The sequence below is a fragment of the Podarcis raffonei genome, chromosome 10 (assembly GCF_027172205.1).
Source record: "Podarcis raffonei isolate rPodRaf1 chromosome 10, rPodRaf1.pri, whole genome shotgun sequence".
Classification (NCBI taxonomy): domain Eukaryota; kingdom Metazoa; phylum Chordata; class Lepidosauria; order Squamata; family Lacertidae; genus Podarcis; species Podarcis raffonei.
This window is the reverse complement of record NC_070611.1, coordinates 56,759,712-56,783,501: the sequence shown is the minus strand read 5'-3', so window position 1 is coordinate 56,783,501 and position 23,790 is coordinate 56,759,712. Positions and strand designations below refer to the sequence as shown.

Below are 23,790 nucleotides of genomic sequence, written 5' to 3'. Positions count from 1 at the left end.
ATGCCTATACTGTATAGCTTTCTTGAAAAAGTATAGGAAAGAAGAGAGCACCTAGCCAGGAGGTTTAGAACTACTGAAGAAACATGTTATTCTGCATCTTACTGTGTTGTATTATTTACTGAAACAATGTAGGAATATGCTCCTCTTTAACTTGCACTAAATCTTTTCAACCAATAGAGGTCAGTGGAGGAAATCTGTAGTAGGGTCATTACTGACTGTTCTATGCCTCCACTGCATGAAATGACTGTAGTCAAAAGCTTTCATTTCCTTCAGTTTTCTAGTATCCAGTGTTAGAGTTGGCTGTATCTAATTGGAGAAAGCAATACATAATAAAAATCGTCTTTGCCTGGTCTAACAACACCAAGAAAAATGGACATTATAATAGAAGTCTAGTGCTTGAGCTATGGGATAAATATTCATGCTCTGCAAAGTAGTCATTACCTATTACTTGTTAGGTCTGCCTGCCTTTTCCAGTCCTTGAAAATAGCCTTTCATTTTGTGTGTGTGTGTGGAAACCCCTCCCTGAGCATCTTCCTGCCACACTGCTGACTGGCAATATGAAGGCTCTCATGGTGCCAGTCTACTACTAAATTCAGGGAATGGCTGAATTTAATTAATACTCCACTATCCTGGTTGTAGCACACAGATCTTAAACTTTGTTTGCCCCTAATATTAGGGCCACAGGTGGTGCTGTGGTCTAAACCACAGAGCCTAGGGCTTGCCGATCAGAAGGTCGGCAGTTCGAATCCCCGCAACAGGGTAAGCTCCCGTTGCTTGGTCCCTTCTCTTGCCAACTAGCAGTTTGAAAACACGTCAAAGTGCAAGTAGATAAATAGGTACCACTCCGGTGGGAAGGTAAATGGTGTTTCTGTGCACTGTTCTAGTTCGCCAGAAGCGGCTTAGTCATGCTGGCCACATGACCCGGAAGCTGTACGCCGGCTCCCTCAGCCAGTAAAGCAAGATGAGCAACACAACCCCAGAGTCGTCTGCGACTGGACCTAACGCTCAGAGGTCTCTTTACCTTTAAGATTAGGTTTAAACAGTTTTATAAATAACACTTGAAGTTTCAAAGGAATATTTTTTTGATAGACAATACTGTTACTCATTTCTTTTAGCCTTAAAAGCCACAAAGGAAGTTAGACACTGCTAGGTCTTTAATTTTTAAACTTTTCATCCCCTGCACTAGATAGATGTGTTAGCATTTAAGATACGAACAGGAAGTTGGCTAAGGGGAAAGAACTGAGGTTAAACATTAACACATTCTTTTCTGAGCAAATTTTCTGAGATGATGGCTTCTCTGGTGAGTTTAATCTATTGCAATGACTAGACTTTATCATTGCTTTCCAAATGTTAATCTTTTTCTTATTTTATATGCTTGGGTTCTGCAAATGTTCCTTGTTAGTAAAACTCTTGACAAAAAAAGAAAAGAAAAATGCAAGTTGTGTAGCGTATAACTCCAATTTGCTGCTAAGATTATTGTACTGGATGCTGTTACAGTCTCTGAGTAGGAAATCTATATCTGGGCACTTCATTAACTCTCCAGTGTAAATGCATTACCTGAAAGTAAATTCCATGTAGTTTGCTGAAATGATTTCTTTGCTTAGTAGTCTATATAGACCACATTATACATAGGAATCTGATACACAGAAAGATATCCTTCAAGTGTAGCATAATACGTTTCTTCTGCTAATGTATTCATGTTGTAGAACCTATGCAGTGGATTCCTGACCAGTGTTCTTGTGACAAAATGAATAATGGTGCCATGTTTCAAAAGCAACTCTTTTCTTCCACAAAGGTCATCTCTGTGACTCCTTTCATAATTTACAAAGGTAAAATCTACACAGGAGCATTCAGCAGTAAGCTTTGACCGTTGGGAATTTCCTGTGGAAAATGTATTGGGGTGCAGCAGCAGATATCTTACTATGTGCAACTAAAGGGTAAATTCTGTTAAGGCCAACTAACCAAGAAGGGGACAATTGGAGGTGTAAGTTAGCAACCAGGCAGAGTGGTGGGATGTTTGCTGAAGTAGCACTGTACTCTGATTGGCTGTATAGCCCTGAGGGCTTTTTTCCTCTGTATGTTTGGTTGAATGTCTTCCTGCTATGTACTAAGCCTAAAGTAAGAGAGAGAGAACCTACCTGTTTGTTTCTCCTCAAATTATATGCTGGCCTTGTTAAGCTAAACTTAACACATAAATCAGACCAAATAATTTATTTTCTAGTGTACTATACATTATTTCCCTTGAAATATTGCTCAGTATTGTTAAGCATGTATGTGACTGCCTTGCTCTGGAATGAGTTCACAGGGCGAAGAGAACCAACGTGGTACCTTCCAGAAGTGTTGGGAACTACAACTGCCACAGCCAGTTAAACCATTGTTCAGGGATGCTGATGCTACAGCACATCTGGAGGGCACTGTGTTAGCTACTTCTGAAAGAACAAAAAATCCTTCCAGCTTTGTAGCAAAGTAAACAGTCACAAGCGCTTACAAATCCCCCGCTTCCCTTATCTAAAGGAGGAATATTAATAATAATAATAATAATAATAATAATAATAATAATAATAATAATAATATCTTTATTGTCATTGCCCCCTCTCGGGGACAACGAAATTACTTGACTGCTCCATAAAAACACTAATTAAAACAATACAGTATAGTACAGCAAGGAAGATTAGATGACTTTCAAAGTCCAGGCTTCCCATTCGGGGCCGAGATCGCTCTGGAGAAGAAGCTGTTCTTAAGACGGCTCGTTCTTGTCTTCATCATCCTGTATCTCCGTCCCGATGGTAGAAGCTCGAAGAGACAGTGACCAGGATGCGATGGAGCTTTTACTATGTCCAGTGCCTTCCTATGGCACCTTGTGGCATAAATCTGCTCTAAGGTGGAGAGTGGGCAGCCAACAATGCTCTCTGTTGCGTTAACAACTCTGCACAACCCCATCCTGTCCTGGGTAGTACAGCTTCCGTACCACACACATAAGCCATAAGTGAGCACGCTCTCAATGGCACAGTGATAGAAGGCAAGCAGCAGTTTCTGCGGAAGATGGTTTTTCCTTAGAATTCTCAAAAAGTACAGTCTCTGCTGTGCCTTCTTCACAAGCCCCCTTGTGTTGACACTCCAGGACAGATCCTCTTGTAATTCAATGCCCAAAAATCTGAACGTTGTTACCCTCTCCACACAGACCCCATCAATCAAAAGTGGCTGGACATTGCTCTTCTGTCTCCTGAAGTCCACCACAAGCTCCTTTGTTTTCCTTGTATTTATGAGCAAGTTGTTAGCTCTGCACCACTCTGTCAACCGCTCCACCTCATCTCTGTAATCCGTTTCACCCTCCCTTTCAGGGATGAGCCCAATCACGGTTGTGTCATCTGCAAATTTGACAACCCTATTACTATGGTGAGCAGCGACACAATCGTACGTGTAGAGAATATAAAGGAGCGGACTGAGTACGCATCCCTGTGGTGTTCCTGTGTTAGTCTTAAGCATATTAGAGGTATAAGGGCCCAACCGAACCCTCTGGGGGCGGTCTGACAAAAAGTCCAATATCCACCCACAAAGTGATAATGGAAGCCCCAGATCTTCCAGTTTAGACATCAGACGTTGTGGTAGAATGGTATTAAATGCCGAGCTGAAATCTAAAAAAAGCAGTCTGGCATAACCCCCCCGCTGCTCCAAATGTGCAAGGACGGCATGGAGGGCAATCGCCACAGCGTCCTCTGTTGATCTTTTCGTTTTATAAGCAAATTGGAATGTGTCCAGTCCCTCTGGTAGGCAGGCAATGACATAATTTCGTACCAGTTTTTCAAAGCACTTCATGATTATAGGTGTGAGTGCTACTGGACGAAAGTCATTCAGATCTTCCGGGTTAGATTTTTTTGCTATTGGAACGATAATAGAGGACTTTAGGCAGGATGGAACAATAGCCTGGGCTAGGGATCGATTTAAAATCCCAGTGAAAACTCCTGCTAGTTGATCTGCACAGTCTCTCAATACCCTTCCAGCTACCCCATCTGGCCCTGTGGCCTTCCTTGGGTTGATTCCCTTCAACACCTTCCTCATCTCTTCTTTTTCCACAGAGACTACTACATTCCTTTGTACTGATGATGGTGATGGTGGTGATGATGGCAAAGCCTTCACAGGGAGTGGTGGTGGTGGTGGTAAAGCCTCAGCAGGTGTTGCTGCAGATGTTACTTCAAAACGCAAAAAAGGCATTCAAATCCTCTGCGAGGGATGCCCCTCCCTCGTCTGCCAGGGAATCCTTGGATTTATACCCTGTTAATTCTTGTACACCTTGCCACACCTGCCTGGTGTTGTTACTTTGTAGATGATTCTCCAGCCGCTGTCTATACGCCTCCTTTGCTACACGGATACCTCTCTTTAGATCCGCTCTAGGGAGTGCTGGTGTTTGCTTGAAAAGCAGCCATATGGAGGCAGCTGTGTTCATTCATGTGCAGCAGCTAACCACAAAGATCCAGGACTCTTTCTTTGTGCCACCTGAGGAACATGTGGCCGTGTGTGAGATTTCGTGGTGGCAGGTTGTTGCACACAAAAGCTGAAATGTGGAGCAGCCACCATATGGTTGCATTTGAAGTGTCCACTGTACAGATGTTTGTCTGTGGATTCTTGCTTATTCTTTATTTCAGGAAGCAAAATTATCTCTCAGGCAAGTTGATTGGTATGCTTGCGGTGCAGAGTTCAGTTGCAGACAAGAAATTAAAAAGGGATAAACTGGGCAGATATTTGTGATACTTCCCCTGCCCTTTAAAGCAAAACAAAGAAAAGCTGTGTTTACTATAGTACCCTGTTTGTTGACATGTTTCAGTACCAGCTGTCCAGTAGCATAGCTCAGCTGAAGATTTACTAGCGACCTTATTACTGCAGTAAATAATCTTGCTTTCCAAGAGAACTGGAAATTATCTGAGACACATTGGAGGTCTTTTGAGCATGCAGTTAGGCTTTTTCCCACTCTTGGTGTTTCAGGCATCCAAATAATCGGAATAAAATCCTGCTTTGAAGGAGGACTCCACTAGACTTATTTTTGTCATCAAATTCTTTGTACATTACATTCATGAATTAACATTGCAAATGAATTTGGCTCCACACAGGAGAATCTGGAGAATGTGTGACAGAGGCAAGTAATCTTCAGGCCATGTTTGCTAGATTGAGACAATTTTGTACAGTAGTAAGGTTTGCAGTTTATTTGTCAAACCCAAACATATGTATGGGCATTCCTTAGTTAAAGCTGACCAAAACCAAATCAGTCACCCCTAAAAACCTTAGTGAAGAGATGCTTGCAGATGGTGCAGAAAATCATACAATGATGGAATTCCATAGCCAGGTGCCACTACAGAGAAGACCCTACCCTGACTCAATGAGCCATATCTTCTGGCAATACCTTCAGAATGGCTTCTCCTACAGTTCTAACGACCCAGGAAGGCTGCTTATAGGGAGAAGTGACCTTTAAAAAGATAGGTCCTACATCATTTAGGGCTTTATAGGTATTAGTTAACATACCTTGAATGTGTTTCTGATGGTGGCCAGGGCTGCTCTTGGGTACAGAAAAAGTACCGAGTGAACTAAAACTCATTTAGTAGGAACCCCTAGTTTCCTCATCTTCGCAAGGTCGATATTTTTGTTGCCTGCACTGATTTTACTCAAATGTCCTGGAAGCTCCCCAAACCCAATGTTTGCACTTCTCTTTTGTTCTCGCAATCTTCACAGGCGTGCACGGCTTTTAGTGCTATTCCCTCCCCTTTTCTAAAAGAAGCCCCATGTTTTAAGAAGTGGCTTTGATGTGCGCTGTTGTATTTCATTGGCTGAGTGCTGTGCCTCTTTACATCCTCTTTTCCTCTTCCCCTCCCCCTCCATTGTTCCTCCTCACATCGATTTTTCCCCTGCTTGCCCACTTGGGAAACACCTGCCCTGCCAGAGCAATGTACTGAAACGTGTTTACTTTTTATTTTTTATAGTTTCAATCCAGAAAGTTGGCTGCTTCCCTCTTTCGCCTCCCCTTCCCCTTTCTCCCACACCCCTTGCCGCAGCAGCAGTTACTTGTCCTTTGACCCTGGTGCCTGCCTGTACCCTTCGGCTACTTCTTTTGTTTCTGCCCCAGCCATATCAGAGGAGAGGATGAGGGGCCTTGCTGAAACGAAGTTCATTGAGGGAATCATGGTATAGCATGGAAACACAGAATAGTAGAGTTGGAAGGGACCATGAGGGTCATCTAGTCCAACCCCCTGCAATGCAGGAAGACGTTGCATTCCCTGAAAGCAGCTGTAGCCCCCAACCTGATGGCAGGCTCCTATTTCCTCTTGGGTGCTAAGAAAGCTCCCCCATCTGATTTGATTTCTTATTTGCATAATAAATAAAATTTCATGAAACATAGGATTTTCAAAGAAACATTACATTAATATACCACCTTTCCACCAAAGAGCTAAGAAGGCATACATGGTTCTCTCTCGCCACATTTTATCCTCACAAGAACCTCATGAGATGGGTTAGGCTGAGAGACAGTGAATGATCCAGTGAACCTCCTGATGGAGTGGGTCTGGGACCCCAGTCTACCAGGTCTTAGTCCAGCACTCTAACCACTACACCACACAGGCTCCCAAAAAAGGCAGGCGAACATTTCTTAGGAAATGAGTGCCAGCCTGGGAACCACAACTGGAGGCAGCCACAACATGCCCATTTTTCACTTGCATTTTTAGCAACATTTAGGTAGGAGCTATACTGATGGCAAAACAGCCAGGGGTGATGAGGGTTAAAAGTGAATGTATGCACAAGTCACTGTGGAGGGGATGGGTGAGGATATAGAAAAAAAGAAACTAAGTAGAGAAAGATAATGGTGGGTGATCTCCCATAAATCCCCAAATCTCATCAGTGGAGACACAAGCAAAGCCCACCCCCTCTGTTTCCCTTAAAGGTAAAGGTTAAGGGACCCCTGACCATTAGGTCCAGTCGTGACCGACTCTGGGGTTGTGGCGCTCATCTCGCTTTATTGGCCGAGGGAGCCAGCTTCCGGGTCATGTGGCCAGCATGTGGCGAACCAGAGCAGCACACGGAAACACCATTTACCTTCCCGCTGGAGCGGTACCTATTTATCTACTTGCACTTTGACGTGCTTTCGAACTGCTACGATGGCACTGTTTCCCTTAGAGGTGGCAAAAAAGAGGAGGGTTACATATCAGGAGGCAAAGCGGATTTTGAAAAAGGGAAGTGGAGTGAACCTCAGGAAATTATTAGTTAAGGTGCCACTTTACAAAGTGATATTTACTGGCAGCATAGGAATTGGAAACACTGCCTGCCCACTGTAGATCATTTGGTTTTCAACCAGTGTGCTGTGGCACCCTGGGGTCCCTTGAATGATGGTCAGGGGTGCTACAGGCAACACCAGACTCTGTCCCTCTTTCCTTCCCTCTCTCCATCTGATGCCCTCTTGTATCTCAGCCTTCCAAAGGCTTCTGCTGCTGTTTGTTGCAGCAGCCCTGGCTACAAGCTCCCCAGGTGAATGGTGCCTCTGGGGCTGGCCAGGGGAGAGGAGAGGAGGCTGATGGAACACTCTACAAGGGAGGGTGTTTGAAAAGAGGTGAAGGGGCTGCCGGCTCTGCAGACAAGGGGTGACATAACTGGGCTTGTGAGGCTTTGAGCACGTTTCCCCACAGGGTAGCCGCAGAAAGAATGTACTTGGTCAAGGGAGCCATGGACTCAGAAAGGTTGAAAACCTCTGCAGTAGATGATATATAAGAGAAACATTTGCTTTTCCTACCATACCTGATGTAGGAAAAACAACCATTGCATAGCACAGAGGGCCATCTGAAGGCACTCTTGGTGTCTCTGAACAGAAGAGGTGCTTGTTTCACTGGGTTTATACGTACTTGTGCATTTTAGTGTTTAAAACTGAATTACCAGAGAAATTTGTCTTAAGAAGAAATGTGTGTAAACACATTTGAATTGTAAAAAGAAATGCTGCTGGCATGTCAGCACATGGGGCTTTTCTCCCCACCACCCTCCTTTTTTCCTTTATACTAAAACCAGTGACATTCAGTGATCCACAGACTGAAGCTTGTAAATTTTTAAATATGGGCTGTAATATAGACTTTTACTCCAGGTAAAAGGTAAAGATGTTTACTCTAGTCACCTGTTGAGAATGAAAACGGCTAGTGGGTGAGTCTTGTGTACTGCTGGACTAGGGTTGCACGACTTTTACATTCTCATTGAATTTGAAATGCTATTGACTCTTTTAAGATGAGAAAGGAATGGGAGAACTCAGCACACAAAGCTTAAGTAGCAAGTCCTTTTTTTATTAAAAAAAAAACCAAAACCATAATGGGCACTTCCTCTTCCTTGCACTTTCAGAACCCTGTTTCTAGAAGTGAATCTTTCCACACTGAATCACTCCAGGTTCTGTACAAGGGATGTGCTCTGTCCAATGCTGCCTCTATGTTATACAAACTTAACAGTAGGAAGGAAACCATTGACAGAAATGTGGTCTGCTTCACTTTGGCCATGGAATGGATTCTTGACTCATTTTGCAATCTCTGAGCCACTAACTTGGGCCAAAATCACACATGCGTTTTAAAAGCACTTTATCGTTGGGTTCCCTTGCTTCAATCAGGCAAGCTTACTGTCATTCATAAATCAAGCTTTCTCCACACATCTCCCCACCTTTGGCTAACTGCAGCTTTAGGCACCTGTTCTTGTTCTTCTTTTAAGGAAAATAGTTAGCAGTTCCAATTATGTAATTTGGCCCTTACTCATGATGAGCTGTAGAAGCAGAGGGTAGGTGGTGTGTGAAAAGAGGAAGGGGGAGCAGAGCATGTAACGGGAAGAGAGCGCAGGCAGTTGAAGGAGAAGATGAGCAAACCATCCCTATTAGAAGTGAGTTCTGGATTTTGCAACACTGATGTTGCATTTAAAAGACAAGGATGGGGGGTGGGGGTGGGGGTGGAGAGTAGTCTCAAAAATGGTATTGAAAAATGTAAGGAACTTTAACAGCATTTTTATTTATTGAATTTATATGCAGTAAACATTTCAATGCATTTTGGTGGAAAAGAATTATGCATACTGGATTATTCTGGTAAGGTAGCATCTCTCAAGCACACTAAAGATTGGCTCTAATGTTGATCCTTCTAGTGTTCTAGCTAAAGTCAAAACTAAACAAGATGGGAGCAGGTACACTTGGTCACTCATGTATCCACCCCACGTATAAAGTGTTGGTAGATGGATTCAGTTCTATCCAGGAGCCCTTGGGAACAAGCCACCTGGGAAAATGAACCTTGGCCCACCTCAGAAGCCATCTCAGAAGAGGTATTCAGTTCTCTCTCTCTCTCTCTCTCTCTGTGTGTGTGTGAGAGAGAGAGAGAGAAGAAAAGCATCTTCTGCGTTGTATGCGGTGTGCATCTTTCTAAAACAATTTCCAGTGTGATCTCCCCAAACTGGAATGGGACCTTGGGGGTGTGGGTGAGAGAGAGAATTGTAGCCCTTTGGCTTTTCTACAGCCCCCATCTGGATCAGGGCCCCACAGTTATTTGCATGGGTGGTGAGGCACACTGATGAGGTGAGGTTTTACTGATGTTTTGTTGATTACATTATATGATTTGTGCAGTACTTGTGATGCTCTTATGTTATTTGTTGTTTGTAAGCACCTTTGGCATTCATGGAAAGTGGCACAGAAAGACAATAAATCAATGTACAGCAACTCATCAAGGGTTGTGAAGCTTCCTGCTTTTGCTATCTGCCCAGCTTTGCAAGAGTGTCAAAAACCTCTTGGCAACATATGATATGTGTCTGTCGGGCTGTGTGTGGCTTGCTGGATCACAAGTTCTGCAGACTTGACTTATGCAGCACTTCCTCCAGAATCTCTTTGCAAGGCAAGCGTTCCTGAAATCATTCTTGGATTCCCATATGAGGGTGGTTTAGTGTAATACAGTGCAAGAAAGAAATGTGTCATGGGAAGAACACACTGACTGATTTCACCTCAGAGTTGCAAGTTTAAGCACATGTTGTATTTTGTCCTCCTGTCACTGAATTGCAAAGAATGCATTGCTGAAGTGGATTGTAATTATTTTATGCTAAATTTTAAGTGGAACAACAGTTCAAATGCAAAGGAAGTTCTTTCAGTTGCCATGGATACAACATATCGCCTTTATGAGCTGTCATTTTTGTCTGGTCTCCAATAATCACTATTTCTTAATCTTTGCAAATTCACACATGCTAAAATCTCATTTAAGTTCTAAATTTATATAGTGGAATGTGAGTCTTCGATCTCTAAAACATGGATGCAAAAAGCTTCTGGGGGACTTTCCCCATTTTCCTGCATTTGATACCTTCCTGTTTTAAAACGAAACCTATTCCACAGGTTAAAAGAAGCACAAGTTAGGTGCAAAAGAATGCCAGCACGGCTGAATAGCAAAGTCATGGATTTTTAAATGCCGGAAGATCGCTTCTGAAAGAGCAATAAATTCTATTCCAAAATAACAGTATAAAGCAGTGAAGGAAATTGAAGAGTAATTTGGTAATATATATATATATATTTACAAACCACAGATATTTCTAGAAGCATATCAGCTAAGAGGCAGAAGGATCATAACCATAGATGACAATGTCAAAATGTTAGTGAAGAAATTTCAGAGAAGGTAAATGAATTCTTCACATCATTATTGTGCTCCTTGGAGGAAAGATGGGATAATAAATCACATAAATAAAAATAATTTTTCACTGCCAGAGGTGTTACAGTACATCTGAGCCATTGTTTTTTGGTTAATGAGTCTCAAGAAGTATATTATAAGGAGTATAGTATGGTATTCAGTTGGGAGTTCCTAATGAATTCAAATGAGACATTATTGATCTGGAAGACTTTTAAACTGATCAAAGCATTGAAGAAAAACTAAGTAGCTGGGGTGTTTTTGCGTAGAAAAAAATGTAATGGGGGGAAACACGTTAGAGATTGGAGAAAGCAGCACAAGACCTTGGATTTCTTTTTTCTTTTTCATTTTAATGATGAGGAGGGAATCAATAGAGGAACTGTGTTAAGAGTACCAACCATAAAAGTAGCTTTAATGGGGAAAGCTAGTATTTTGATAGTCTAATGAGGCTTCTGCTTCAGAGAGTGGGAGTAGAAGTAATTATTTTATGATAAGATAACACTCCCTGGTTATAGGAAGTATATGAAACAGTTCTAATGTTAGCAAATGCCATGCATTCAGCAGTCAAGAAACCTTTGTTCTCAGTAATGTCAACGTGTGGAATGTTTGATTAGCTTGTCTGCATTTCAGCCCATGTGGCAGGCGCAAGATAATGTCAAGTTCTGACTTTTAAATTCCAAAGTACTTCTAAATCAGTTTACATGGCTTAGGGTGCTTTAGTTAAAAATATATGCTTTCTCCCGCCTATGTTAGCAAAAGCCATAAGGCTGTCAAAAACCTGGCAAGTCATAGTACTTGACTCGATGGATACCAAGTGGTACAAGCCCTGTCTTACTGGAAGATCATATCTTGGGAACTATCCTCTATCATAGCTAGGTAAGGAGGGATATGAAAAAGCTACTCCTTGAACATTAGGGATAATGATTTATGGGAAAAACAGAAAGCAAGTCTTGGAATTCTGGGTTGCCCAGAGTTGTCTGGCGAATACCTAAGTGGGAGATGATCTGGGAAAAGCTATTTGAAGACAGTGCAGAATTCAAATGTCAGCAATCACATCGCTCATAGGAAGGAGATAGTGATGCAACTGAAAACGTCAGAAATTGGAAAGGGCACGTGGCTGAAATCTTAGTAAAAGTCAATATTGCTTAAAAAGCAATAAAAAGTCGTGAGTGCTCTGATGGTGTTTCCTGCTTGGCAGGGGGTTGGACTCGATGGCCCTTGTGGTCTCTTCCAACTCTATGATTCTATGATTCTAAGCATTTGTGTAGGCAAACCTACCCAGACCTGTAAAGGTTGCTTGTGTTTTATTTCCTTTTTAATAATCCTTTGGTTGTTCTTAAAAACCTGTTTCTCTTTTTTTATTGATAATTTTAATGTGTTGTTTTCTATTTTTGTAAACTGCTGCTGAAGATTTTCTTACAATCAAGCAGTGTGTAAGTTTTGTTGAATAAAGTAAATAAAATAAACAACTTTGCAGGACTGTCATTATTCTGTAAACATATTTTATGTGAGTACAAGTAGTGCTGTAACCAATCAGCAACAATGTTGGTCTTCAGTTAATTGTTGTAAGACAGTGTACAGTTCTTTGAAAAGTTATGCCGGGATCTCATCTTACTAACAATGCAGGGATGCCACTAAAAATTGCATCCCAACATCAAGGCTGTGTACACACCCTTCTGTAGCACTGTAGTTTTTCTCTCTTTTTTAAAAAAGATATTTATTAAAATTTTCAAAATTAATACAGTAAGAATATAAAAAAGTCAAAAAGAAAAAGGAAAAAAAATACGAAAAAACAGAAAAAAAGATACATAAAAATTAAAAACACATTAAGTTCACCAAAATTTACTTTCATTGACATATTTTCCCGACCTCCTCATACCTCCCCTTTTTGTATTCCAATTCAAATTATTGATTCAGCAAATCCTTAACCATAATTCTTAACCTAATAAATTAACATTTCATCCATTTCCTCAATTTATTTTTGCTAACCTTATTTTCCTTTAATTTAGTTCATTTTTTTAAAAAAACCAATTTTACCTTATCCAAACTTAAACATCAATACTTATACATCAATACATATTCTTAAAACATTCTTTCTAAAGTCGACCCAAATTCCCTTCCACGAATTTCCCAAATTTCATAAACATTACAAAAACAAAAATAAAAGCAAAGCACATTATACTTATGTACCCTTTGGATTCCCAAACCCCACCCCACCCTTTCCCGGTTCCAGTCCCCAACAAATGTCCATCAGTCTTAATCTAATATTTAGCCTGGAGATCTCACATCCGAGGCTCTTAATTCTCTCTCAATTCCTCTCTGCTGGTTTTTTTGATAGTCCTTAAAATTAAACACCAACTCTCGGAGAAGCTCTGGCCCTTCAGGATCCATGTTTCTTTCAACCAGTCCTCCGTACTTAAAGGTGGAACCCAAATCTTGTTTCTTACTCATTTCAAGTCCAAATGTCCCCAAGGCTCCAACCTCCACCTTGAGCAAATTTATAATCCTTAGGTCTTCGGATCTCCACATAAGGAGATCTTTCCTTTCTTCAATCTCCAATTCAGGCCAGATTTTCCACATCAAATTCTTATTTTCCTTCATTACCATCATGTCAGGCCTCAAGTCCTCCTTCATCATCTGCAGCTCTTCAGGGACAACATATGTCTCCTTCTCCAAATTCTCAAAGTTGTCAAGTTTCTCTTTCTGTTCAGTTGAATAAACTTCCAGATTCAACTCCTTATCAGTTTCAATGATATTGTTTACAGTTGAGTCCAGAGTTGTAACATTTATAGCCAAAACATCAATTTGGCCTTGCAACTTTCCCAAGAGAACAAAGACTCTGTCCAATTCAGCCCGAATTCTCCCTTCTCCAGCCATTCTTGTAATGTCCCAAATCCCCCTCTAGAGGGATTTTGGTTTCTTAGTGTTCATTCCAATCCAAGTCCAAAAATCCAGCTAGTTTGTATCAGTTCTTCCTTGTTTTCAACAAATTGTAACAAAAATTGTAACATATATAACCAGCAGAAGCAACAGAAACAAAATTCTCTTTTTCCGTTTTGACAGCTACTTTGACAGCTGTCAAACTCTTTAGTACCTCATCGACAGGCTCTCTCGCGGAACACTCCCGGGTCCGGGAGGGTGGCACTTCGGTTCCCAAAATTAGCTCTTTATCCTCCAGCAAAATTTCTTATACTGCCAAATCGTGAAATTAAAGTCTTTTACCAAAGAAGGAAAGAAGAAAAGGTTCTCTCGACCTTAGTTAGCAGGTCTTTGCTTTAACTTGTTTACAAGACGGGGAGGCAGACTTCCTTTTTACACCTTCCCCGATCGTGCCTAATTCTTAAAAGCAAAATTTTCTTTACAGTACCAATTTCCGTAGTACTCACGGGTTGTTACTTTTAGAGTCCAATTGTTCAAAAGAAGAAGTCAGCACTCTCTGACCATGGCAATGCGGCTTCACTCTGCAGGAGAAGCAGTCGACTCTCCGCACCGCGCCGCTCACCCCGTCCCCTGTTCCGAAGCCTTTAAAAAGGCTCCTTCGCAGGTCGGGGGGGCACAAATGGTGCCCGTCGAGTCACCAGGTTCACAGGCTTCACCGCCTGTGATTTTTATGGGTCCCCGCGTCGCCACAGTGGCAAGACCCGATCCTGCAGAGCCGATTCCCTCCGGAGCTCAGAGGGAATCCGCCATTAGTCGATGGCGCTAACCCGGAAGTCAGCACTGTAGTTTTTCTCAGTCCAGAATAATTCATGCTCATCTTCAACATGCTGCTTTCAGTCAAGTTTGATTCTAGATCCTGCCATCCACAAGGCTGAGTGTGGTTAACTGATATACATCTGAAAACCCTCCCCTTGATTAGGTTATTCAGGCCTTTCTTCCCTGCTTGTGCCCCAAGTGAAAGGAGGAGGAAGTGCTGACTGCAATCTTGGTACCTCCCCACCCAATTGCTGGGACTGTCTACATCAGTTTCCATCTGTGTCTAGCAGGATAATGCTCAATCAATCAATCAATCAATCAAAGCAATGATCTTTTATTTTTGGAATGAAACCAGTTTATAAATAAGCACTTTTCAAGGGCAATAGTGTGTGAGCGTGTGTAGACTACTATATATACAGAAAATAAGTACCCAACCTCCATTGATTCTAGTGTAAAATGTTGTGTGTATGCGACCTAAGTTGTCCCTCCGCAGGTAGGAAAGCTTACCCTTCATTGTGCTTTTCCCCACCCACAGTCCCCATAACTGTCTGCTGCTGGTGGGGAGGGAAGGAAACCCGTAGTATGGGATAAGTGGTTTTATACATGAGGGTGAAAATAATTGGGGTGCCCTTTTCTGGAGCATCCCCTTGTTGCCTGTAATATGGAGCACCACCTTGAGAAATGATACCTAATTTTCGTCAAATCATTGTGATGCAGTGGTTAGTGTTAGACAAGGATTGAAGGGTAACACCGGTTCAAATCTCCACACAGCCAAGTAGCTGTGACCTTGGGCCAGTCACTAGCCTAGCAGGGTTCTTATGAGGACAAAGTCTTTGTGTATTCAGGCATGGCCAAACTTGGCCGTCCAGATGTTTTGGGACTACAACTCCCATCATCCCTAGCTAACAGGACCAGTGGTCAGGGATGATGGGAATTGTAGTCCCAAAACATCTGGAGGGCAAACTTTGGCCATGCTTGTATGTAGAAGAACCATGTATTTAGAAACTGGTTTCATTCCTCAAGATCTTTGCATCAAAGGTGGGATATCAATGTAATAAATCCAACATTTTTTGGTAGGATCTTACACCTTTATGTGGCTGTAAGCAGCAGCTGCAAGAGAACATCTTCCCCGCCCTGGTAGAACATAATAAAAGAAGAATCATAATTAACCCACAATATGAAACATCTTTCTTTGTGTGTGGGATGTATTCTCTCTTTGATGTTGCTGCATAGCACTTCTGTTTTCTGATCAAAAGAATGTTTATTCCTCCAGCTGAAGTAGCAGAACAGCCTTAAGTAAAATGGGGTGCAGTAAGTAAACACAAATTTCACCTGTGCAATAGGGCAGGGGGAGTGGGGATAAAGCAGCCAAGAATTTAACCTAACACTGTTTTTTGATTTCCCTGGAAGAGTGAGGCATGTGCTTAAACCTAGTGAAATCAATAGGACCCAGAAGTGCTTAGATTTGTGCCTAATACATTAACAGTTTGTTTTAAAACTTTGAAAAACTCTTTGAAAATTGATTTTTAGCATTTTTCTCTGCAAACGGCTGTTGCTCTATTTTAAATCATTATTGCGTGTTTCCTGGCACACATCACAGGGGGGAACTGTGATGAAATTCAGTACTTCCTTTTTTGAAATATTCTGAGCTTCCCAGTACATTAAGCTCCTTGAAGGAAACGTTTACAACTAAGAAGTGTAGTTGACACCTTGCTTGATGTATATGTTCATGGGGATCTGTAAGTAAATCTACTTGCCAATTACTGCTTCAGATATTTGTCTGATCTTCCTAGTCTTGTTGGAGTAGGTGTTTAATATGTGTTCTTCGCTTAGTTACTTCTAAACTGAAGTTTTGAAGCCTAACTACTGAGGGGTCTACTAATGTGCTTTATACTTCCTGATGAAAAGTGTCTGGGGTCTAAATGCTTTAGTGCTTGGAGTTTTCTACAGTGGTATCTCGGGTTACATACGCTTCAGGTTACATACGCTTCAGGTTACAGACCACGCTAACCCAGAAATATTACCTCAGGTTAAGAACTTTGCTTCAGGATGAGAACAGAAATCGTGCTCCGGCGGCGCGGCAGCAGCAGGAGGCCCCATTAGCTAAAGTGGTGCTTCAGGTTAAGAACAGTTTCAGGTTAAGAACGGACCTCCGGAACGAATTAACCTGAGGTACCACTGTATTACAATAATTTTGATACTTCGCCTTGGTGAACTTCTTTTGTCTTTGTATATGTGAGTTTATTATTACAGCTCATCCAAACTATTCAGTCTGTTTTTTCATGTGACCCTTCCCTTCAGAAGTCCTTTGGAGACCCCAATATAGCACAGATTTCCCAGCAGTTTTAAGTAGCCAGTTTTCTCCGATGTTCCCAACCATTCATGTTGACTCTTCCTCCCAAGTCCACAGATTAGTTTGGGAGAAGAAAATGCTTGCTGAGAGACATGCTTCTGTCAAAAGACTGGTCATGTGCAGTCTGGAGATGATTAAAAAAACAAAAGAAAAAACCAGTGCTTTATGTTTTGCTATTACTCACAAAACATTCTCTTATACTATGAATAAGGAAGCTCAGTCCTGCAGATCAACCAACTGTGGCGTATATAGTGGCTCATGCAGTTGCAGCTAGAATCCAATCCTTTTCATTTCTTGATTGCAAAGAGATTTCTGGTGGTGGTACTCATGTTGGATCAGGATGTATTTGAGATGGCTGGCTTTGGTGAGGAAAAAATGCCCACAAGAGGCTATACAGGGATAACCAAAGGTATTGTCCTATCAGTCAAGTGTCAAAAGGGTTCTTGTTCCCGAGATGAGCTTTTCTCCATGTGCAAAGCACTCCCCTGACAATGTCATTGATAACCTTGACCCATTTCAAATGACTGAGTAGTTCAGTGTTTTAAAGTTTCAAGCTATGTTATTCTCTCATTTCGCTTCCTAGTCTACAAATATCTAGTTTGTTATCTTGTTCCTCCTTCGTTATGATTAGCTGGCGAAGACTTATTTGTTGATGGAATGCTTCTCTTTTATCTGCTTTCCTTTCCTCTTTATCTCCTTTTCTTTCCCCCTTTCTCCTATCCTGTGCATGATAGCACCGGCCATAGATGAGCTAGATATGGGAAATTAATAACCAGATCCCAAGTTCTGGCATAGTAGTAAGAAATTTCTGCAGAAAGCTAATTGGTCAAAATCTAAAAAATGCTGTCAGTTTTGAAAAGAAATATCTTGTTGAGGTCTGTTATGTGTCTTGGTGCACTTTTAGTTTTGTTAAGCTGTGGGCTTTTGTTTTTTTTAATATAGGAACTTTTTTTGTTCCTCTTTTCATAAGAGAATTGATGACACTTGAGGTAGGAGGAAGAGACTTCAACATATACCAAAGTTTCTGGCTTGAAACTCAGAAGCAAAAGTCATTTTAATTGTTGACTAACATTACTGTTAGGGACGCAGGTGGCGCTGTGGGTAAAACCTCAGCGCCTAGGACTTGCCGATCGCATGGTCGGCGGTTCGAATCCCCGCGGCGGGGTGTGCTCCCGTCGTTCGGTCCCAGCGCCTGCCAACCTAGCAGTTCGAAAGCACCCCCCGGGTGCAAGTAGATAAATAGGGACCGCTTACCAGCGGGAAGGTAAACGGCGTTCCGTGTGCTGCGCTGGCTCGCCAGATGCAGCTTGTCACGCTGGCCACGTGACCCGGAAGTGTCTGCGGACAGCGCTGGCTCCCGGCCTATAGAGTGAGATGAGCGCACAACCCTAGAGTCTGGCAAGACTGGCCCGTATGGGCAGGGGTACCTTTACCTTTTAACATTACTGTTAATTAAAGGAAAACCTGTTAACCATGCAGACTGACTCATTATTTATGTACCAGATATTGAGGATAGTGCTGTTTTCCTTCGCCCTTCTGCTTGATTCTCCTGGACTGATGCTAAGGCACACAGCTGTGGTCACAGATGGATTAGATGCTGTGATTTCATGATCAGATGCCAAGACCTGGCATGTTAGTGAGCTGAGCTGCTGCCTTGACCTAGGACCTGCCTCAGGCCACTAGATTTCAGCTTAAACTGCTTATAAAATGGAGCCTCATGCCAGCTTCTCAGAAAATTAATATGAGAGGCCTAACTTCTCGGTAGTATTTGGAGAAAGATATGCAGTAACCTAGGAGAGGAATTCTGATTCTTCACAGTGGATGGCAAGGTTTAATTCCATTAAATTCCAGCTACAGAAGAGAGAGTAGGAGTGATGCAGCATGAATTGCTGACAAAATATCCTGTACTCTGAAATGTCACTTATTATGGATAATTGTTAGGCATGCTGCAAGCACTGCAATTGGATATCAGACACTCAGATATGTTCAGCAGCTTCCTTCTCTCATATTGTAATAACTTTGCAACAGAGCTTATCATGTTCCATGCACACTCAGCACAATAGGTTCATAATTGCTGACCTCTGGACACTACCATTCCATAAATATTTAATAGCAATGTACTTGGTATAGGCCTTAGAATTTAGAGCTCCCTTATAGAAAGGGGGTGAAGTATCTCCAGTATCTTAATAGCTTGATAGTGTGGAATATCATAGGATGGAGGTGCAAGATGATATGAAACCTCCAAGAGGCAATCAGAACAGCTAGTGAGAGTCTTAACGGTGGAGAGATGGAGAAGAGCACATGAACTGGAGAACAGTTGTTCCATACAGTTAAGAGGTTAAGAAATGCTGTAAATTCACCAAACTGCAATGTCGGGAAGCTAGGTAGCAGCACCTGAACATAGTAAAGTCATCCCCAAAAAAAGAAAGACCAGGCCATCAAAATCTCAGTAGAAGAAGCCCCAGACTTGAAACTCAGTAACGCCCATCATATTATATCTTTAGGCACCAGACAAAAAGATTTCTCTTCTCCCATGCCTTTGGCTAATTAAACAATCTATAGTCTTTTAAACTGTGAGTGGGGTGGGTGGGTTATTTTATTTGTTACTATGCTATATATTTTTGTGTTTTTGTATTGTAAACTACCTCGTGATTCTTGGATGAAGGGCGTAATAATAATAATAATAATAATAATAATAATAATAATAATAATTTATTATTTATACCCCGCCCATCTGGCTGAGTTTCCCCAGCCACTCAGGGCGGCTCCCAATCAGTGTTAAAAACAGTACAGCGTTACATATTAAAAACTTCCCTGAACAGGGCTGCCTTAAGATGTCTTCTGAATGTCAGGTAATTATTTATCTCTTTGACATCTGATGGGAGGGCGTTCCACAGGGCGGGCGCCACTACCGAGAAGGCCCTCTGTCTGGTTCCCTGTAGCCTCACTTCTCGCAATGAGGGAACTGCCAGAAGGCCCTCGGCGCTGGATCTCAGTGTCCGGGCTGAACGATGGGGGTGGAGACGCTCCTTCAGGTATACAGGACCGAGGCCGTTTAGGGCTTTAAAGGTCAGCACCAACACTTTGAATCGTGCTCGGAAACGTACTTATTATTGTTATTACTGAGCAGTATGAGCCCTCCAGGTAACCTGTGGTACTTGCTTGGTAAGACTCTGCCTCTGTTGAGCCTTACCAAAAGCATGACAAATATTTTTTAGGGGCTCTGTCTTGTATCTTTTAATATTTGTTCACTCTGTGTAGACCTACAGGACAAGGACAATCAGGAGTTACTCCTAGATCAGAGGTGGATCATCAGCCCAGTGAAAGGGAGGGAGGGGGTGGAGAGATGCACTGGTAGGAGAGGAAGAGATGTATGGTGCGTGGAGGGGAAACAGGTGGGGAACTCTGTATGTGTGGTCTGTTTTGTATGTGCAATCTGTGAGAAGGTGGGAGAGTGTGACAGAGAGAGAGCAGGTGAGAAAGCAATGTGAGTGTGTAAAAGATTGAGTGTGGTACATACCCAGACAAACTGGGACATCCCGTTCTTTCCTGCGAGACAATGGCAGCCATTTTGGGCACCTTGCTCTTACGTGATTTGGGGCCAAGATCTAACCCCTCAAAAAGTGTTTTCTTCAGGTCTGTGATCTCATGCAGCATGTCAAAACATGCTTTTTCGGGTCCATGATCTCGTGCAGGTCATGCGACTCACACGCGGGTGGAGACCTGGAAGATAGCTTCTCATATTTCAGCTATGTTGTGTTGGAGGGTATGGTGGTGTGGCCATCTTGTGTGTGTGTGAGAGAGAGAGATCAGTATTGCATGATTGTGCCCCATATGGCAGCTGTTTTATGGCTGGCACCCACAGCACTTGTCTCTGCTGGTCCAAAAAGGTTGGTGACCCCCTGGTGTAGCTTGTAAGATTCTTTGAAGGTTTGTCCTTGATCTGGGAGATCCAATATTGTCTTTGATTTAAGACTCTCTCTTATCTGCCCTCTTCCTTCACACTGGCCCCTAGTATGCTGCTTCTGCTCTTACTGCTTTCTGTCATCAGCCCATGCATGTCGAGACAGACCTCAGAGGTTTCCTATTAGCTAGAGGCCTCAAGGAGCAAAACTGTATTCTCTAAAATCTCCATGTTGTTAATTCTTGAAGAATATGAGGTTCCTTCCTTGATGGTGTGTGACTCTTCATCCACACCACCTATGCTATGAAGAATGAACATTTCCTTCTCAGCAGGTGGTTAATGTGTATGGAAATTAATTCCGCAAATATTAAATCCTTGTTTTTAAAAGGATACCTCTAATTAAAGTTGAAGACAACTGTGGGTAGCTGTAGCTGTCAAAAGGGTAGCTGTAGCTGTCAAAAGTAGCTTGGCTTCAGTGCACAGGTGTCAGATTGAGATGTATTTCATGCAAAAGTCTATAAATATTTCCTTTGCTATCCATTCCTAGTAGGGGCCTATCAATGCTGTTTGTTTGAGGATTTGTATAACTTGCATCTAGAACAGTAATAAACATAGTGCTTGTTCAAGATAAATATACGTGAGTCCTATTAACTTCCTGGAACAAAGATCTCTTGCTTCCTATGGCAAATATATTCTTCAGCAGGAAAGGAGCAGTGCTTGAAAGCGGTGTTTTCTGATCAGTCTGACAAGCTTGGTGTCTTAATGGAGCTTATTAATAACAGAAGGCTCTTAGTGGCCAATTAATTCAGTGTTGCTGAAGTACTCTGTGCAGTTCACTAGTTAGTATTAAGTAGCTTAGGTCTAGAAAGGGTTTGCAGCTTTTCATTTCATCTGGGGAGAATTAAAGGAGTAAGAGCCTTTTCAGTATTTTAAGATCGACACTAAAAACCAATAGAATTCATTCCATTTTTGTTTGTTTGTTAAAAACAACTTACAATAACAGAAGCAAGGTGGGTCCTAAAAATGTGCATTTCAGTTGTTAAAAGCCAGAGTTGAGAGGTGTATCTTCAGCTTTCGTCAAAAGCTGTATAATGAAGGCGCCTGGTGCATCTGTGCATCTCTGTGGGGAGGAAGTTCCACAACTTAGGGGCTGCCACAGTGAATTCCCAGGCTGAGTCTCTAATATTTCTTTCCTGGGCAAAGTGGTTGAGAGGGCAGTGGCCAGCCAGCTGCAGGTTTGCCTGGAGAAAGCATTCTAGAGCCATTCCAGTCTGGTTTCAGACCTGGTTTTGACACCGAAACAGCCTTGGTTTCCCTGATTGATGACCTCTATTGGGAGAGAGACAGGGAGGATGGAACCCTGTTGGTTCTCCTTGACCTCTCATCAGTTTTTGACACAATGGACCATGCACCAACTACCTTAAAGAGTGCCTTCCCTAGTATGAACCATCTCAGAAGCTATGATCAGCAGCTGAGGCCTTGTAAGTGGTGCCACCACCAGGCTTTGCTTGGTTGGCACTGACCCATGGTAGGGGCTTTTCAGTGGTGGTTCCCCGGTTATGGAATGCCCTCCTAGTGAGGTGTGCCTGTGTCCATCATTATTCACTTTTAGGAGGAATTTGAAAACAATCGGGGGAAAGCAAAGCAATGCAGGCTTTCTGCTATCCCCACTTTTCATGAGTGTGGGTACTGTCTGAGCTCCCTTTCTTATGCTGTGCTTTGCATAGGAGATATGACAAGGCCCAGCCCATGTGGAGGAATCCATGTTGCAACTCATGGCAATCATGGCAACCACTGCTGCAAATAAGGGGTAGTGTGAATTTGCCCGGATAGCTTCCACTAGGGAAGGTGCTGCAGCCAGCTGGCCTGTGCGCCAGTTCTGGGTTGTGTAGACCTGTTCTTGGCTGCCCATCAGCAGAGGCGTTTTCCCATAGGGTTTAGTGGCTTGTTGCGCCAGGGCACCGGCCTCTCAGGGGTGCCCCAGTGATTTGGGGAGCTGCGCGGCTTTGTCGGCAGCCTCCCCAGCTGCGCCCTGCCAACCATCTTTCCTTCCTACCCTCCTCGGGCTGCCCCCTTCTGTTGGCGGGTGCATTGGTACTGCTGCTGCTTGTGCTGCTCTCACAAGCGTTCTGTGGCGGCGGCGTGGGCTGTGGTGGACGAGGAGACACTCCTCGACTCTGAGGCATTGGCCGAGGATGGGCCGCTGCCTCCTCTCCCTCGGCTGCAGGAATCCCCTCAGCCGCCGCCCGCCTAGCTGCTGTCGTCTGAGGGAGCAGCTCCCAAGGGGCCTCCTCCATGTCACTGGTGCCTGCCGCCCCACCACCACCACCACAGGTGGCAGTGTGGCAACCGCCTCATGCTCCTTGGGCCACTGGGCAGCAGCGAGAGCGCCGGCAGCGGGCTGTCGTTGTCAGGCAGTGGAGGAGGGGGTGGTGCCCTGGGACCTCACAAGCGAGCATGGGGTTCTGGCGGTCTGGCCAGCTGCGCCACGGCCACCACATCGGTGGCGGCTCCCGGGGCTACGAGGTGGTCCACAAGTTGGACCCTGAGTTCTAAATTCTGGGAAAGAGAGGGGGCGCCGGAGGGATCATTGCACCATTGCGCCAGAAGTGCTTAAGACGGCCCTGCCCATCAGTTGATGTATTGGCCAGCCACAGCAGTATTGTGTCTATGAAACAGAAGGCGCAAGAGGCTATATTTATGCACAGTCAAAAAGGAATGTATGGTCAACCTGCTCTTTTTGATATGTAGCAGCAACCATTATTAGCATATCTGGATGTGTTACCATCAAAAAGCTTCATTTTTTCCTCTTCAGGCAAGATTGTAAAAATAACGTTTTCCCATCTGCTATCCCTCAAGGTAATGACATTGGGGATTTTGCTAAGCGTGCTTCAGTGAGCTATTATGCTGCATTACTATAAGATATATTTGTGGTATAAGAGAACGTTAGGTGAGATGAGTTGCTGCAGCCATAGCAGTGATCCACAGCGGCTTTTCAGAACATTCCCTCTTGCCCAAAGTCTAAATATATGCAACAGAGAGAACTTTTGGCTGCTCAGTCAGCTCTAGGCTTCGTGGATACTGAGGCAGATGAATCCAGCAGAAGCACTAAGGCCAAATTCAAGGACTTGCAATATCATTGCTTAATAAATTCATATATTAGAATATCGCAGCATTCCTTGGTAAGGCCACTT

At 43.0% G+C, this 23,790-nt stretch overlaps 1 protein-coding gene across 2 annotated transcripts in view; it reads left to right on the top strand.

Annotated features, from left to right (window-relative positions):
* Window positions 1-23,790, top strand: part of FGD4 (FYVE, RhoGEF and PH domain containing 4) — a 109,104-nt gene that overhangs the window by 17,563 nt on the left and 67,751 nt on the right. The window lies entirely within an intron of this gene.